The sequence below is a fragment of the Haliotis rubra genome, unplaced genomic scaffold, assembly GCF_003918875.1.
Source record: "Haliotis rubra isolate DU_JTF1 unplaced genomic scaffold, ASM391887v1 Scf181, whole genome shotgun sequence".
Lineage (NCBI taxonomy): Eukaryota > Metazoa > Mollusca > Gastropoda > Lepetellida > Haliotidae > Haliotis > Haliotis rubra.
This window is the reverse complement of record NW_025765792.1, coordinates 760,378-778,558: the sequence shown is the minus strand read 5'-3', so window position 1 is coordinate 778,558 and position 18,181 is coordinate 760,378. Positions and strand designations below refer to the sequence as shown.

The 18,181-nt window shown below is 40.1% G+C and overlaps 1 protein-coding gene across 7 annotated transcripts in view; it reads left to right on the top strand.

The window, feature by feature from the left end:
* Nucleotides 1-18,181, top strand: part of LOC124273510 — a 144,504-nt gene that overhangs the window by 114,862 nt on the left and 11,461 nt on the right. For all 7 annotated transcript variants that reach the window (XM_046708776.1, XM_046708775.1, XM_046708782.1 and 4 more), the window contains one exon: nucleotides 476-559. The gene's annotated coding sequence lies outside the window, so the exon portion shown is untranslated. The remainder of the gene's footprint in view (nucleotides 1-475; nucleotides 560-18,181) is intronic.

The window sequence follows — 18,181 nt, the reverse complement described above, 5'->3', positions numbered from 1 at the left end:
ATTTCAATTACAAGATCACAATATGGATGATTCGAAAAAAAGGATTGCCTTGTCAATCCCTTGTGCATGCACGCAAGTACCAGTGTATACCAATGCTGCGTTCTTTCACAAGAGAGAGATCACACGTTCTGAAGATTCAAACCATGTGATATCATATTAACCACAGCAAATGTATTGTCCCCATTTCAACTTTTATCGTAGGTAATATCCGACGATGTATCATCTGTCGACAGTTCAGACGTGAAACACTATTTGTTATATGGAATCTCTTGATCCTGAATTTCTCTCTTTAGGAGCAGGGAAGCTGTGCTTTAACTGAAGTACTATTTATGGCGACGGTAATCCAAACTTACGCACTCTTTTACCTTGATCACGTTCTGATTCGTCGTTAGAAACTCATCAAACGAGATACTCCAACCTAGATTCTGTTTGAGGTGTATTGGAATGTGATTTGTCTTTCAATCTTTTTCTTCAGACGCTGTCTACGTGTGTCCATGAACTGCTCTCAACGTTGATAAGGAGTAACTGACATGGTCGTCTAGCTGCTCATTTTGGTTTGGTAAGTCTACCACCCTGCCCTACATTTAACTATGCTTTGTGTATATAGAATGAACACCAGGTAATCGGAAACACTGATGGTATTTTAATTGTGGTCCATTTTGAGTGTTATGTACATAATCTTGATATGTACAGAAACCATTGCTATTTAGTCATTGTACTCCGTCTTCTAATAAGGATCGTCACGATATGGCTAAAATGATGCCGATGTGACGTAAAATTTTAACTTACTCACTCACTTTAATAAGGAAAATGTTTAACAGTCCTGATTAACAAGGTTTCAATGGAGTACTATACTGCTCTTGAAGTATAAGAACAGCCGATTCTTTCCTATATGGTAATATCCCATTTTAATGACAACTATGTAGTAACAGATAAGTTTGTACTATACTGTCTTGAATTATAGGAACATCTGATATTTAAAGATTGCTGTGGTTTATCTCTCATATCAATGACAGTCATGTCATGACAGAACGCTTATAATATCAAGGTCTCAGTTGAGTGTTGTAACCTTTTTAGCTTTATGTTGGCATACTCATTCCATCCCACCGGGTACCCACTCACTGCAGTTATTTTCAAACCAAAGAGTACGATAATAGAACTGTAAAAGAGTGTTCTTAAACATGATTTTAGTAGTATAGTATTTGAATTAAAACTTGTTTATCATGAATTCTCCAGTGAAATTGTCCAGATTAACCAACGAATGATCCTCCCGAAAATTATGTTCCGAACCAAAAGTTCGAATGTTGGGTCTACGGGCAATTTAGGTTCCTACTGCTGTCGGTGTCATTTTCTCGGTTCGGGCCTCAGATCTACCTTGAGTGTCAACACTATTAGCATACAGTTCAAGACGATGTTATTCCCAAGCCAAGCATGTTTTTACGTTATGTCTTTTCATGCCTGCATGCCTGCTGACGTCCAGTTTTCCTTCTTTCATTTCTTAATGGCTTTTTCTGGTACTCGTAAACGTATCTGTGAATAATAGTTGTATACCGTTTGGTTTTGCAAATGTAGGTATAGTATAGTCATGTCTATGGATGTAAAATATTTGTATAAGTGTAAAGTGTTTGTTAAACGACAACTCTACCAGGACTCCGTCAAAGCCAGTGTCTATTTGAGGGGTCTAGGATTAAAAGGGCTTGGTGCCCGAATTCTTGAAAGAGCAGCAGGTCCGTTTGATCCTGAACCCCTCAATTTCTAGTCAGCACTAACCATGGATGATGCGATGCTAAATTTCCTTGTCAGCACTAACGATAACACTTCCTGGTCTCAGACATAACAAGGATTTGCATAACCGTGAAGACAACTTACAGAGGATACCATCCTTGACTGATCCGGCATCAATAATTGAGGCTTGTCTTCTCGTCTGTAGCACAGAGCAATTACAGCTTGACTACTTCCAATGTACCTTCCTAAGGGAGATTCCAAAGAAGTCATCTTAAGGATACGATATGCCCATGGAGAGGCCGACCTTTGATTACAGATGCCATAAAGGAATTTGAAGGGACCTGCGGTATCTTGTATCATTTAAGAGTCGTTGTATAAGTATAGATGGCTAGTAGATGTTCTAAAACAGATGTCTATTGTGCAAGCTGACGTCGTCATGTTTCATGTCTTTGAAGAGAAGAATATTGCAATTGTGAGACCATTAAATATGCAGGTGCGTTGAGCAAACCGTATTTCTCGAGACACATTTTTGCGAGCGTTTGAAAGTTTCTATTTCTTGCAAGACAACAGAGGGAATTTGTTTCTAATAGGCATTAAGCAACCTGCGCATGTTACCGTAACGAGAGTTGGCATGTCATGGACAAACCTGAAATAGAAGAGGCAAAGGCTTTCATCAGCATCTTGGAAGGAGCATTTATACATCACCGCTGATCACCACGGGATATTATCTGACTCATGTTACAGCAACGGATATTATGCCATCTTCCTGAATACAGAGTATCCTGTAGAATATGATCTATTACTAAGTTAATGAGCTATTTAACGTTGCCCAGTAGTGCGAAAGCCGGGATTAGGTTATGAAACATAACACGAATCTATTGACCCTTGCTTAGCTTATTCGTTGCAGTACTTCATATCATATCCATATATAACTATACAGTAAGTTTGCATATTGGCCATAACTCTCATAGTGACCAGTGATTGCCTACTGAGAATCACCTGCAACAACAACAACAGCGTGACGTACATTGCAGCATTTGATCATCGATCATCTATCGATTTTCTTAGATTACTGTGCAGCATACACTGTAAACGATGGAATTCATATGACTATCTCAACATGTTCTCACCAAATTAAGATATCTTGAAACATCCAGTATAGTATCATGGTCGGATGACATACGTCCAACAAATGAACAAAAGGACAGGGGTTCGGACGAAAGGCCATTTGCTGCTTCCTGGGAACATATCAAGCTTATGTTTGCCTAACCCATATAAGTACCAAACAGACCTTTAGGACAGAATCCTCAGACAACAGATTTACAGATTAATCAGTGGCTACGGATTTCTTGATTAATCAGCAGCTATACGTGGACATTTCATTGCCCCATGCTTACCTGTAATCAGATGGGAGTTTCAGACGTCCACCAATCTTTTGTATCTTGGAAAGATTTGCGGGGACATTGATCTTGGCTTCATGTGATTAAAGGTAGATATAGTGCTCCAAAATTGTGCTCCTGAGTCCCATTTGATTTGCAACGGAACAATAGGATTAACCCCGCCGCTTTCGTGTTTGAATGAATGCTCATACGCTCCCAACGTTCCAATTGAAACACCAGTGTTGTCATTAATTAGGTTTTGTGGGAAAAGACTGTGGAAACTCGGTCTGTAATTTTCTGGCTGATAGATGGAAAGTTGGAATAGAGGATTAGAGAGCATCTCGAAATTACGTTAATCCTTTGCAAGATAGTAGGTAGTTCTTCAATGAGATGCCAGACAATGGATGCTCTAATTTGTCTCAGCACTTAACGACATGGCAGCATTGAAAGACACAATCCCCGTAGCGTGCACGTGTTAATTGTGAACTGACATTCCCTTGGGTCTAACAAACCAATTCGTTTTATTGATACAGGCTTTTGTTCGAAAAAACGTGTAAAATGGGAGCTTGGAAACAAATAACACTTCAAACAGACTCGTTGATTTTAATAATGCATCAACGAGTAAAATAAAGGAAATTGTGTGAAAACAAATGCCCTGGAGAAGAAAAAGACCAATTCATTTCGCATCTAAATTCATTTTTTGTAACAGTTTTTAGACATAAGGGACTTTAACAATTCTTAAAGGAAACAGTAAGCATGGCTCAGCATAGGGTGTCTATTAGGGTCAACTACCAGCACTCTGTCAGCAATATTTCAATGGTTGTCTGCAGTCCCATGTCACACTGGTAATATTGATCTGATCCTAATGTTAATACGACACAGCAGTAATTGTCTTAGATACAATTAATACAGCCATTGTTTTCAAGTATGCAGATAGATGTGCCGTTTGACTCTCTGTATAGTTGGTGTTTGTGCAATATTCCAGCAAGAACATGGCGGGGGACCAAGAAAATGGTCACAACATTCTTTTCACGAACATCTGTTGACGTCACTGATTTTCAGTTGTCCACTTCGATAGTTTTTCTTAGCATCTTTGCAATTTACGTTTGGACAGTGGATAATCAAGACTGGTTAATGTGTTGCCTTTACGTTTTTATTCACATTTTGTACCCATGTGGGGTATCGAACTGGGGTCGTTGGCATGACGAGCAAACACTTTAACGACACAGCTACGCCACCGCCCCGAGTAGGAGTAAAATACTATCAGAAACTGCAGCAAGCGCGAGTTCGTTTGTTTGGGTAGGGTAACAACATAAGGTATTTTGACACACATATAATAGTTTACTATGTAAACGGTGTAGTCAACCATGTATTTGTATCTCAGCAAGATGCTTTCCGAATGATTTTGTTTGGAGTATACATTTACGAAATGCGCATATTCGTCGTTCTGGCAGGCCCGGTAACGCATTGGTTTCAGTCAGATCAGTGGTGAGTATGGTTTTACGCCACTTTTAGCAATATTCCAGCCATATCACAGAAATAAGCTTCACACAGTGTACCCATCTTGGGAATCGAACCCGGGTCTTCGGCGTGAAGCTCAAACGCTTTAACCACTAGGCTACCCCACCGCTCCTTCAGTTAGATCAATCATAATCTGTAATCGACGTCGACATTCGGCCAATATGCAAAAATCAGACCTTAGAATTTCTACGGCTATTCAGAGAGCTCTCATCTATTCCTTGATCTTATTCAGCACGAACTATTATTCACCCTTTGACCATATGTCCATCAAAAGAAATCTGCATCGCTGTCATCGTGCGGAAAGAAGATTCACTTGTCTAAGGATTCACACAGACAGAACGTCACTGTGTTGTGCAGCGTTGTGCAACAAGAGGACATCTCGACGCAAGATGACGGAGTATCATCTTCTGTACGTACGTTCGAAGTCACAAAGTCATATGTCATATGTGTACCACCTGAATACTGGACGCTTGGATCACCGCAAGATTGATGGTGTCTGTTTATCTCCAATACCCGTGTTCGTGTCGTATGTGATTGTAGATCTCCGTATGTTCCCGTTGCTGTTGATGAGCTTTTGATGTCGTGTTTGATTTAGTAGCATGTATATACCTTACTTTGCTTGTATGTGGTCGACATATACTTGGATATTGTGTACCTATTTCCGTCATTCTCATTTATTTTACCTTACATCATAACATCTCAAATTGTGACAGGTCGTGTTGGTTTCTCTTAGAGTATGGTGAAGTGATGTAAATCCAATATTGCTGATGTAAAAGGAACTCCATTGAAATTGAACATGGCATTTACATTGCAATTGAGAGGACCGTGAGAGCTACATGAAGACCAAACATTTATTGACAGGGCTGTCACTCAAACCATTGATTCTAAAATGAGGAGTACTTTGGTTTATTTTGGCCTGGCCAGGAATTGCAAACAGTTCGAGATAAAACGTTTCTTTCAAATTTCTGTAAGTGACAAGTAGACCATCTAAAAAATTATTCTGAATCTCAAAGTATGATATTGATGGTTGATAAAAGAAATATTAACGTTCTGTTGACACATGAAACTAAACAGGTTAAAAGTAGTAAAAGGTTTATTAAATGTAATGTATTGAACCTATTTTAGTTGAACTTCAGACTTGCAAGGTAATCGCAATATGAACATTGGTTCTGTTGACACACGAAACGTGAAAGTTTAAGAGTAGATTAAAAGTTTACGAAATGTAATATTTTATCCACGTTTGGTTAGGTTATTCTGCAATATAATTCTTACGTATTTGAATACTGGGTTAAAACAAGAAACAATGCATGTTTGAGTTATTGTGGGATAAGGTTCAACTTGATAAAACATACTTTACTAAGCACATGGTGCTCTCATTCATCTCAAGAACAGGAAAACTCGGCTTTGTTAATAATAATGAGAATATCTATAACGCGCCTTTTCCAGGCTAGATATCCTGCTTAAAGCGCACATTCTGATCATTATTACCCACGTGGTCAACGTATGGGTAGTTGCATACTAATCTCGTACGTCACACGAGTGTCGTATCGCGTTGACCTGTGTCGTAACGACTTGACCTGAGATTCTAACGATTTGATTGGATAACCGATGACCTCTCACTTAGGTCACATTCTGACGTAACTATGTTTTTATTCATAACAAACACGTGAACTCATTCATTCTACAACTTAAATGCATTGTGGGAATGTAAACATTGCGAACGTTGCCGTGTCGCTGTTTAATTGTGAGTCGAACTGAGACATTATATCCGTCGAAAAACATAAACGCAATGTTTCCACCAGTGATGTTAGCCGAATGAAGGAACTGCAAACCAAGAAACGGGGTGCTACGGAGTAGTTTACTGTAGGAGGCTGTACGAGGCGATGACAACTGACATGCATCGTGACGTCGGTTACCAAGGCAGTGACGTCATTACAGTGTCACGTCATGCAAATATTGTACTTCAGTACAAAACTCTTCCGCAACCTCTTTATGAAACCATAAAAATAACAAAAATACGCTATTTTGTCAATTTAATGCATGTAAGACGTGGGTAATAAATAAATAATACTTCACTTCATTTACATCACGACATATTCGAAACACGTGATTTCCTATACGAATCTGCCCATGTAGGCTCTCGGTCGTTTCGGCGGATAATTCGTATGTAATCTCGTATGTACCGGTAATAAATATAATAGTATTCTCTATTTATTACACCGGATAACCCAAGCTACCTGTGAGGCGCTAGAAGGTTAATAGTCTCATGACGTATTTCACCGGGTACCCATTTTCTGCTGGGTGAACAGAGGCCATTTTGAACAAGCTCACTTGCCTAAGGTGACACCACATGTATCACATGTGCTTGTTGTGGGGCAGGACTGAAGTCCTTGAAACTCTCACGAGTCAAGCTGTCACAGACGGTCACCCATCCAAAGCCTCTCCGCGCCCAACGTTGCTTAATTTCAACTGATAATAGAGTCTAAAGTGGTTAATAATTACAAGAGGTTGTTAAAATGTGATGCCTGATCCAATTTCGCTGCAGTAGTTATGTAACAAGTTGTGTTAGATATTCCCAGGAATATGAAACCTTTACATTATTCAGGCGGCTTCAATTCTCTCATAGAATGCTAGAATGTTCTGCTACATGTAGTTTTGCTCTGATATCAATTAGCGTCACAACGTCGCCTCGTCATGCCCGGGAATTCTAAAATGGATGAGGTTGTTCTTTAGGTTTATGGTAAATATTTTGTTTATTAGGATTTGGGCACCGGAAATATTTCGGTCATTTGAATGCGTATTTTTCCCTCTCCAAACCATGAAGAAAATGTTACTTACTTTAGCAAACCGAAAACATATTAATAACAAACCGAGTTTGAGCTGCAGTTACAACATCTGATTTCACAGTCCAGGTCACAGATCACGAAAGTATATATAACTTGACGTCATCGCAGTTCCGAGGCGTCATATTATTCCTGAGTCGTGTCATGTTATTCCCGAGAGGCGTCCTGTTATTCCCGAGCGGCGTCATATTATTCCTGAGTCGTGTCATGTTATTCCCGAGAGGCGTCCTGTTATTCCCGAGCGGCGTCATATTATTCCTGAGTCGTGTCATGTTATTCCCAAGAGGCGTCCTGTTATTCCCGAGCGGCGTCATATTATTCCTGAGTCGTGTCATGTTATTCCCGAGATGCGTCCTATTATTCCCGAGCGGCGTCACATTATTCCTGTCTGGCGTTATGTTATTCCCGAGCGGCGTCACATTATTCCTGTGTGGCGTTATGTTATTCCCGAGTTGTGTCATGTTATTCCCGAGTGGCGTCGTGTTATTCCCGAGTGGCATCATATTTGCCTCATACCTGGAAGTGTTGGGAAGACTACGGACTCATGATGATCACCACGCTAAGTCACAATGTTACTAAACATCATGTTTTCAAGTGAATAATGTCCCAGTACCCAGAATAGCCACCATAACAGAAATTTTCAAAACAAAATACCAGAATGCTGCAGACTACGGTTATGTTTAATACGCTGTTATATCCTTTGTTTTCGGGTTGTTATGGCGATCAATCTCACAACGATATTTCCCCGGGTTACTCATGTCCAAACCTATTTATCATCACCAATAATAACATCTGGCTATCCGTTTGGCGTTACTGTTGACCCTGTCCACGTTATGAGTTACCACTGCGTGATTTTACGAGCTGAACGTACGTGCTCCACCCTGACCTTCGGTCTAATGGTGTACAAGCGCATAAATTCCCGCACAACTGGGCAATGATACGTGTAACTCATCACACAGACCTGCATAGAAAGGTACTGAAAGCAATATATTTTCGGAATATATTTAAGCAATTGTGTGTAATGTCATCACAACAAAATTATCATAAATCTTGATAAGTTTAGAAAACTTTTGGCTCGTTTTCGTTGTATTTCTCATTCTTTAAACATGGAAACGGGAAGGTATCATAATATTCCAAGAATTCAAAGGGTTTGTAAACTCTGTAATAGCTGGAATATCGAAAATGAATATCATTTTCTCCTAGATTAGAGTAATCTTAGAAAACAGTTTATACCACTTAATTACTTTGTAAATCCTACAATTCATAAGTTTAACCTCTTGTTGTCCAATACTAATTTTGAAATAATGAAACGTGTTGCAATGTTTGTACTATATGCGGGTAAATATTGCAACTCTGTGGACCAATGATATATATGTACCATGGGCGACGGCCTACATGTATCCTCTGGAAATAAACAATAAATATTCATGATCCCGTATAGAATGAAGAGTAAATTCTGAACCTTCCAAAATCTTAAAGATGAATTTGTATCCAAACCTAAACCCATGTTAGACCTATCTGTCTTGAAAGCTGGAACAAATGTCCAACAGCCTACTGTTACAGATCGTTGGTTATTTGTTGGCCGAAAACATTACCAAGACAATCCAATTAGTCCTTGTCATTCAAGAATACACCTTGGTCATTTGTATCTGGCCAGGGTCGCCGTCAACGGAGCGATCTGGGCGAGAACCCATTAATGTCACAACGGGGAACATCACGACTGACTTTACACATTGCATCAATCCCCCCGCTGAATATCCAATCTTTATCTTAGCCGTGATTAATGAAGCCTCCAGATATCCAGAACCTCCACACAGACAGACATATAATCAACACAGACATATACATGTAAACGCAAAACGTACAAATATTACTGTGAAAAATACCAGAAGTATATAATGCACAATGGGCTCCCACATATGCACACATTTAGTATATGTTGTAAGTTTTCTGTTGCCGTTTCGAATAGTACACATTCAAAAGCTGTGGCAACCATTATCATGTAAAGTATGGGAATGTAACAGATGGAGTAGATACGGTTTCCTCAATGATGGTAAATCTGCATCGCAGATTGACCTCAGCGATCAGTGCGTTATACTATGTTTCTTTAAAGTGGTACACTATCATATCTATGACTTCAGGTGTTCACCGAAGGGGCGGTGGGGTAGCCTAGTGCTTAAAGCGTTCGCTCGTCACGGCGAAGACCCGGGTTCGATTCCCCACATGGGTACAATGTGTGAAGCCCATTTGTGGTGTCCCTCGCCGTGATATTGCTGGAATATTGCTAAAAGCCGAGTAAAACTAAACTCACTCAGGCGTTCATTGCATATAATGCTGATTCGCGATGAAATAATTCCAAGAGAAGAGAAAGCATTTAACCTATAACATTCCTGTGGCTATATCAATTTTTATATACCTAAAGGGCATACCCACAAATCTACACAAGATGGAACCGTTCTGTCTACATGAATGCTGCGTTCAAGTGTAATCACGGCTTATATTTGAAAGTGATTTATAAACAAGTGACAAGGTCGAAATCGCCCACTGGCACCACTTTCAGTAAATATTTCTTATGGTTAATGAATGGACTTGGTAAAAGATCTTTGTAATAGATAGCGCTGTCACATCAAACGTTCGCTTTACTTGAAACCAACTGTGAAGCTTAAGATAGATCTACTACAGATGAAACGCACTCCTGAAACAAATTGATTCCCTTTAAATGCATTGTTTTGTTTCTACTCTAAATCTAGAAGACAAATCCATCGTATTCACATAGGAAAGTGCCGTACGCTGAATATTGTGTATAGCTTTCGTTGCTTAATGTTTCGTATTGAGGGTTGTGTTAAATGGAGAACTGGGTTAAGATTGACGATAATCGCCACTGATCTTTCAATTCACTCATGGAGAGAGCAGGCTGGTTTTTCTCTTGCTTGATAGCCTGCTTTGAAGGCAGTTTAACACGAGGGCGGTATAATATTCCTTAAAATCGATATCATGCTTTTGTTTAATATTCCGTTGTATTTTATTGGGAAATGTGTCGAAACCTTTGGCACAGATTTCTTCACACGGTATGAGGATATGACAGCCGGTTCAAAGAGATCCAGATATTTTTATTATTTGAAAATTGATCGTGATATCTCACATTCAGATGAAATTAACCAGGGGATGTCTCAAAAGTATTTGACTGATTAGTATAACGATCTTTAATTTAACTGACAGGCAAAAGGAAATATTTGCTCAAGTTGGATGATTGCTAAAATGAAACAAAGATGATATGGCTAATAGAGCGTAATCTGATATTTGCATCTTGGTGCCTTTTGAAAGTTACATTTGCATTGTTTTGACGTCAGTGTCTCGGCGATTGGTTTGATAACGTTTGTAATGCTTCACTCCAATCATTTCAAATGTTAACTACTTTCTTAATATAGGGGTAGCCTAGTCGTTATTTTAAAGCGTCCGCTCGCCACGCCGAAGACCCGGGTTCTATTCCCCACAAGAGGTGAAGGCAATTTCCAGTGTCCCCTGCCGCGATATTGCTGGAATATTGCTAAACGCGGCGTAAATCTAAACTCACTCACTTTATCCCCGCAGTTCAGTCAATATTTCGCTGATGTTCCCAACGTCCTGCCATCCTGCGAAACAGGCAGTATTTCTACAGGACATTAGCTTAAAGTGACAGTTAAATAGAACGAAATACATCTTACCATCTACATTTTTATAAATACACGATAAACAATCTGCCCTTTGAGCTGTGTTCTTGAAACGCTTTCGTTTGATTCACCAACAAAAAATAGAGCAGTTGAAAAGATAGTGGACGAATCCCGGGGTAGTAGATGCCCATCTGGAAGCAGGTACTCTTGACAATGGCGTAAGTGGTTTTATCTTGTGACTGGAACAACATTCACAGCGGTTTTCCTTTCAAGCCAGAGATACACCAACGTCACGACAACCTTTAGTACTGACTGACTGACTGAGTTTGGTTTTACGCCGCTATTAGCAATATTCCAGCAACATCACGGCGGGGGACACCAGAAATGGGCTTCACACATTGTGCCCATTTGGGGATTCGAACCCGGGTCTTCGGCGTGACGAGCCAACGCTTTAACCATTAGGCTACCCGACCGTCCCCAACCTTTAGTAACCGATCCTTCGTACAAACAACTTAACGTACTGTGTGTGAGTTGTTTTACACAAGCTATACCGTAGAGACATAAAATAGCAGTGGTTGATTGCATAAGCAATATACCCGTGGATATCCGGGTTAAAACTGGTCTTCAGCAACCCATGCTTGTCGTAAGAGGCGAATAACGGGATCTGGTGGTCAGGCTCACTGACTTGGTTGACACATGTCATCGTATCCCAATTGCGTAGATCGATGCTCATGCTGTTGATCACTGGACTGTCTGGTGGAGCAGAATACTCTCACCTTTTCGCGAACGCCTGGTATCATCACTACTTCATAGTGATTCATAAACACATGCTCTGTCATCGTATCGCATGGTGACAATCACTGGATTGTCGCTTCTATTCAGATACAGCTGGACTGTTTCTGAGTGCGACGTTAAACAACAAATCAATAAAACCGAACAAGTATAATCAATAATATATATTGCTGGGTTACTATTACACACTATCCATGTCACATAACCTACCCGACCCGTGAAGATCCGGGGTAGAATAGGTCTTCAGCAACCCATGTGCTTGCCATAAAAGGCGACTATGCTTGTCGTAAGAGGCGACTAACGGGATCGAGTGGTCAGTTTCGCTGACTTGGTTGACACATGTCATCGGTTCCCAATTGCGCAGATCGATGCTCATGCTGTTGATCACTGGGTTGTCTGGTCCAGACTCGATTATTTACAGACCACCGCCATATAGCTGGGATATTGCTGAGTGCGGCGTAAAACTAATCTCACTCACTCCCTCATAACCTACCTCTTTTATACATGTCGTAGGGTGATATTTTCCCGTGGGAAGAATATATTGATGAACATGCTGTAAAGACGGGAAGTTCTTTGAATTTATTTTGTAGGCCAATTCTATGATACGTAATGATCACTTCTTCTCGGGATGAACCAATTCAATATTTTTGACTATTTTTGTGGGGGAAAAAACAACGAAATAAGATACAATTAGATTTTCATTTCAATATGAACGTTAACGTTTCTATAACGCTACCATGTTTTAGATTTCTCATTTAACTGTAATTCAATCTCTTATCCAATATTCACATTTGTCAGTTAAAACCGTTTTATACGCATTCGTTTTTTAACATGCCAAAATATATTACGTCCATTCTTAATGAGGAACTGTAAAAATGGGGACATCTCCCCTGTAGAGACGCCGAGTTTCTCAATGAAGGAGAGCTGAAGAGAAAACGATAGCTCCGAACTGGTATTGATGCCCGAAGTCGTTTAAGAGCGAAATGAGATTGCAATATTATGACCTCTATCCCATCACTGATCAATCACGAGAGTATGGATGAGGGGGGATGAGAACGGGAGGGGGGTTGCAAAGAGAGGTCTGACGTTACCAAGAGGACGTGATCCCAATGCAATTTATCCAAGACCTCCTGTTAACCTAGATTGTACTGTTACACATATACTATGGTGGACCGAGAGGTACTCTTGCAATAAAGAGTCATTCGGCTTCAAAGCCTCTTTCAATAGTATTTTTGAAATATAAAAGATAGTCATTAAACATTCATCTAAGGTGTTGTTTAATCACCAAAAGGCTGACATTGTCGTTCTATTTGTGCTGAGAGGATACTGTTAATGATAAGAGCAATCTGATAGTTTCAAAATACCCACTCAGTGCAAAAAGGGAATCCTATTTACACGGTCACGTGTTATTTCAGATATTCTATCTTTTGGATGTCGCTTCCTGACTTGCTTGAAGCCAGGCCAGTCTTTGCCTTTCATCACGTTGTTAGTTGATGTCGCTAAAGACCAAGGCCCACAAGCTTTCACTCAGACATAACACAAAAGATGCTGACTTGAAAATTCAGAAACGTCTCAGTGATCAAAGCGGATATTGCTTTATTTATACTGTTTACATGCTTTACTACTTCTATCGACGTTGAGTTGTATCCAGATGCATGCAAGAACGCTCCATACTGGTCCATATATCAGGAATACATTATTACCTCCTAATGTTTGGGGCGGTGGGGTAGCCTAGTGGTTAAAGCGTTCGCTCGTCACGCCGAAGACCCGGGTTCGATTCCCCACAGGGGTACAATGTGTGAAGCCCATTTCTGGTGTCCCCCGCAGTGATATTGCTGGAATATTGCTAAAAGCGGCGTAAAAACCAACTCACTTACTCCTAATATTTGGGGGCAGATGGCCCAGTTGTCAATTTGCTGCGTAGATTTACGTCCTTTTGGAACATCATCAATCGATAATCGTGAGTTCGACCCCTGGCGATCTCATTTTCTTTTGTTTCTTTTTTTCGTCATTGTTTGTCCTTTTCCCGTGGGTTCGATCCAAATGATTAACGGCTAAGACCTGCACCTCTTCGGGGTCTTTCCGAGATTTAGCTGACACGCAGTGAATATCTGTTCAAATCGGCATTAAACCATGAAGTCACTCATTCACTCAGGTGGTAGGTCAACGGTTAAGGCATTGGATCGTTACGTCGCATACCCGGGTTCAATTCTCAACATTGGTACACAATGTATGAAGCAAATGCAAGCCCACACCCACATCACCGCCCCACGCCTTTCGTGCATGATGTGCATTGGCTATTGCTAAAAACAAATTAAACTCATATTTCTTTTTCAACTACGTGTGCGTTTAGGTACTTTAATGTATTCTCAGAAAACTATAACTCGTGTAATGTGTATAAACATTATGACTTTTGTACATCGAACTAAAATAGATGCTTGCAAATGATGACTCACAGAACTTGTCCACAAAACTGTTGGGAAGATAAAAGTATACACTTGAAAATTGAATCTGTATAACCTTATTGAAACGTTACTTGACTGAAACAGTCACTAAAACACTCCAAACTAGAATGTTTAAAGATTATACCTACACCAGATACATCACCATTCCCTGTTTGTTTAGGAACGATGAAACGTGGGCGTGTACCATCTGTTAACCGGCAGTCAATTTTTCCCCACTGAAGACCCACAATCACGTTTATATGAGCGCCAGAGAAATATTTGTCAAGTAAACTACTCAATTTGTTAAGTAAACTACATCCTTGTTCCTCTTTAGATAGCATTAGTCACTCTGTCAAATTAAGTGCTAAAGCTGGTACTTATTATGCATTGAAGCCGATTCATAATAAGACGCCCAAATTCGCTTAAAACTACATGAACTGGGTTCTCAGATCGATCCAAGATTTATTTACTGTGTTAACCATTGAACCATGTACTATCTTAGTACTCTGACGTTGATAATACGAGTTGCTTAAAGCAGACATTATCCATTATCATATAACTTGTATGTCTTCGTGACTATTGTACCGCTTTTAGCCCAGGGCGTATTACAAGGAACAAAGTCTTGCAACATACTGCTTCCACTGACATTTAACGTCCTTTAATGTTGGATCCGAGCGTCGTCTTCTGTGCCATTGTTCATGCTGGTGATGAGTTGGGACGGCGAATGGTAAGCTCGCACTTAGTGTTCCCTGTAGATTCGTCTTGACGGACGACATAGTCAGACATCCCTCGAGTTAAGTAAATAGTGATGGCTTGTACAAAAACAAGGGCATTTACACAAGGCGCCATACAAACACTGCACGCGGTGCCCGAAATTTCGTATTGTTATCATGTGGTCCAATATTCTATTACAAGATGCTTACAATGTGCTGAAGTGGCAGCACGCGTGAACAAATATTGCCAGACATGGTCAGTATGTAAATAATGGTCATGTTGGAATATGCTAATATTAACCAACCATAACGCTAACATTGTACTGGCAGTTCATTTTAGTCTTAACATGATAACCGGCCATGGTAGGCCATACAATGTGACCGTTAGGAGTGGGAATGCTTGTTAGTGTACCCTATTGAACCATCGGTCAGATACACGCATGTACCATAAGGATGAAGTGTCCATTGGTTAGCTTGTTTGAACTCTAAATAACTCTCAGAAATAGTCCATTCAAGGCGCGTGTTCTTGGAGGCTTAGCAAAGTCACTTAGTCCAATATGTTGGCTATATTGGTTTTAAATCATTGCGGAACTATTTTTGGTTTGTGATCACAATTATGTGAAGTATATATTACGGCAAATAAGTTTTCAGTTTGCATTTAGTGAACACGTATGGTTGTAGATGGTTTTCACTGAGCCCTTCGTATAACTAGAAGGGAACAATAATGTGTTACGTATGTAATTAGAAATTGAAAGAACTGTTTTGAATTGAATTAAGCCTATTGAATCATTATTCATTCCTGCACCAGTTTGTAAAAGGTATTCTGTACCTGAAATATTGTGTAAAGCATTGGTTACTGTCAATTTGGAGTGAAACATCGCAAATTCATTGATTTTTTAGAGACAGAATTACCAGGACACCCATCAGAATTTTTGTTACGCGAAATGTTTATATTGAATTTTTCAAATTGTACATCAAATAATATCTAAAACGAATAAACCACGTAAAAGTATTTATAGGGTGTTGACTTAAAGCCCAAAGGCTTGCGTTTCTTGGAAAAATTGAGATGGTTATTATCTTGTTTAAACATGGTTATATATTTTCAAAGGTTTTGGATGTTATTTTCAGAAAATGCAAATACAGTAATGTCAAGTCGAAATCATCATAATTCTAAAAGTAATTGAAATCATATGTTACACATGTTTCAGTGGATGTGGGTATATTACTAGCAACAGATAAGCTACCAGTACATGAATCTTGAAGTGGATCTGACTGATGAAGTTGCAGCGTTACTTCCTCTGCCCTTCTTGTGTGGTTGCACAGCAAAAGATGGAATACCCCCAAAACGTTTTAGTACATGAAGATTCATAAAAATACTATTCAATTTTGTGGCACGTTCCCCTGGGCTGTTCCATAGTCCTTAGCCGTTCGTTCCCACAGGGCAGGCTTATAATGGATATGAATGTTAAGAAAGGTTAGTTCGATGTATACCCCCAAAGGTACGAATTATAAGCAATCATATTGTGCAAATTGCTCAAGTGATGTGTGAAAGAAAAAAGGGCTTGGGGTTTTCAATGTCCATTTCGTCGCTTCTTTGGAATTTGAATCCATCCTTGCTGGAAACTAATTTTATTCGTCCTTAGGGGTACAAATAGCCACTACCTTCAGTAACTGTATCATCTGTCTGGAGGTAATTGTGATGAACTCATGTCAATGGTCTATGCTTTCAGTAATATGTATATATGCATTGCCGACAGGGCGCAATTATTCGCATTTGTTGACAACTCACCATGTAATTAGGCAGTGTTAACATTACCAACGTGGAAAGGGACAGCAATGTACGTAATTTGCGGTGCTGGAAATGATAGCATAGCTGTATGACCAAACAGTTAATGAGGTGGTTTCTGTATGAGTTTTGCGCTGTCAAGCTGGCACTTGTTGCAGCACACGATGTAATTAGGGAGCGTTAACAGCACCACCATAGGAACAGACAATTTGCGTTGTAATTTGCGTCGGTGCTAGCAAGGATAGCACAGTGGCATGACGAAACAGTCAATGAGGTATATCTGAATGTGTTTTACAGAGTCAGGCGTCAATGACCCATCAATTGAGTGAGTGAGGTAGTTTAGTTTTACGCCACACTCAGCAATATTCCAGCTATATGGCGGCGGTCTATTAGTAATCGAGTCTGGACCAGACAATCCACTGATCACCGATCAATGGCTCCATGACCAAAGATTTCAAAATCTAATGCGGCGTATGTCAATATAATGTAATACATTAAATGTGCTTATCGCGTTCATGCTGTATCAGTGTGCGAAATAACCACTGGCCTGATGGCCCATGGCTAGTACAAATCCTGTCGGGCCAGTAAATCTCCACAGTCACTGGCCAGACTGGCAGCTTAGTGACGAAAGCCGTGTCTACATTCAAATTTCGTACTAGTGAATTATTTTGTGGGCTAGTAACTTTCAGGTATAGCTAGCCCGACTGGCTAGCAAAATTTGGAAACTATATCGCACACTGTCTGTATATTTACTGTTTAATGCTATGACATAAAGCGAAGTGCGGAGTGTATGCGTGACTTTCTGTACTTCTTTACTTCGGTTCGATGCTGCTATTAGTACTGGCTAATAATGTTCTACTCGTTGTACTCACACTTCAGACCGTACTTCAAGTGTTGCACAGAAGCATGACATGGTTCTAGTGAGATCACAACGGTTGTGGTTATCGACCAGCTTACTCTCAGATCCCATAGAATTTCTAACCAACCAATCAAGTATACATTGTAGGCCTGGTTTCACAGGGAATGAATGCGCATGCGTGTGTGCGTGCGTACGCGTGTCTGTGTGCTGACCACGATATTGTTAGGTTTCCTCTGGACAAAAAGGAAGTGAGTGAGTTTAATTTTACGCCGCACTCAGCAATATTCCGGCTATGTGATGGCGGTCTGTAAATAATCGAGTCTGGACCAGACAATCCAGTGATCAACAGCATGAGCATCGATCTGCGCAATTGGAATACGATGACATGTGTCACCCAAGTCAGCGAGCCTGACCACAGGATCCTGTTCGTCGCCTCTTACGACAAGCATGGGTCGCTGAAGATCAATTC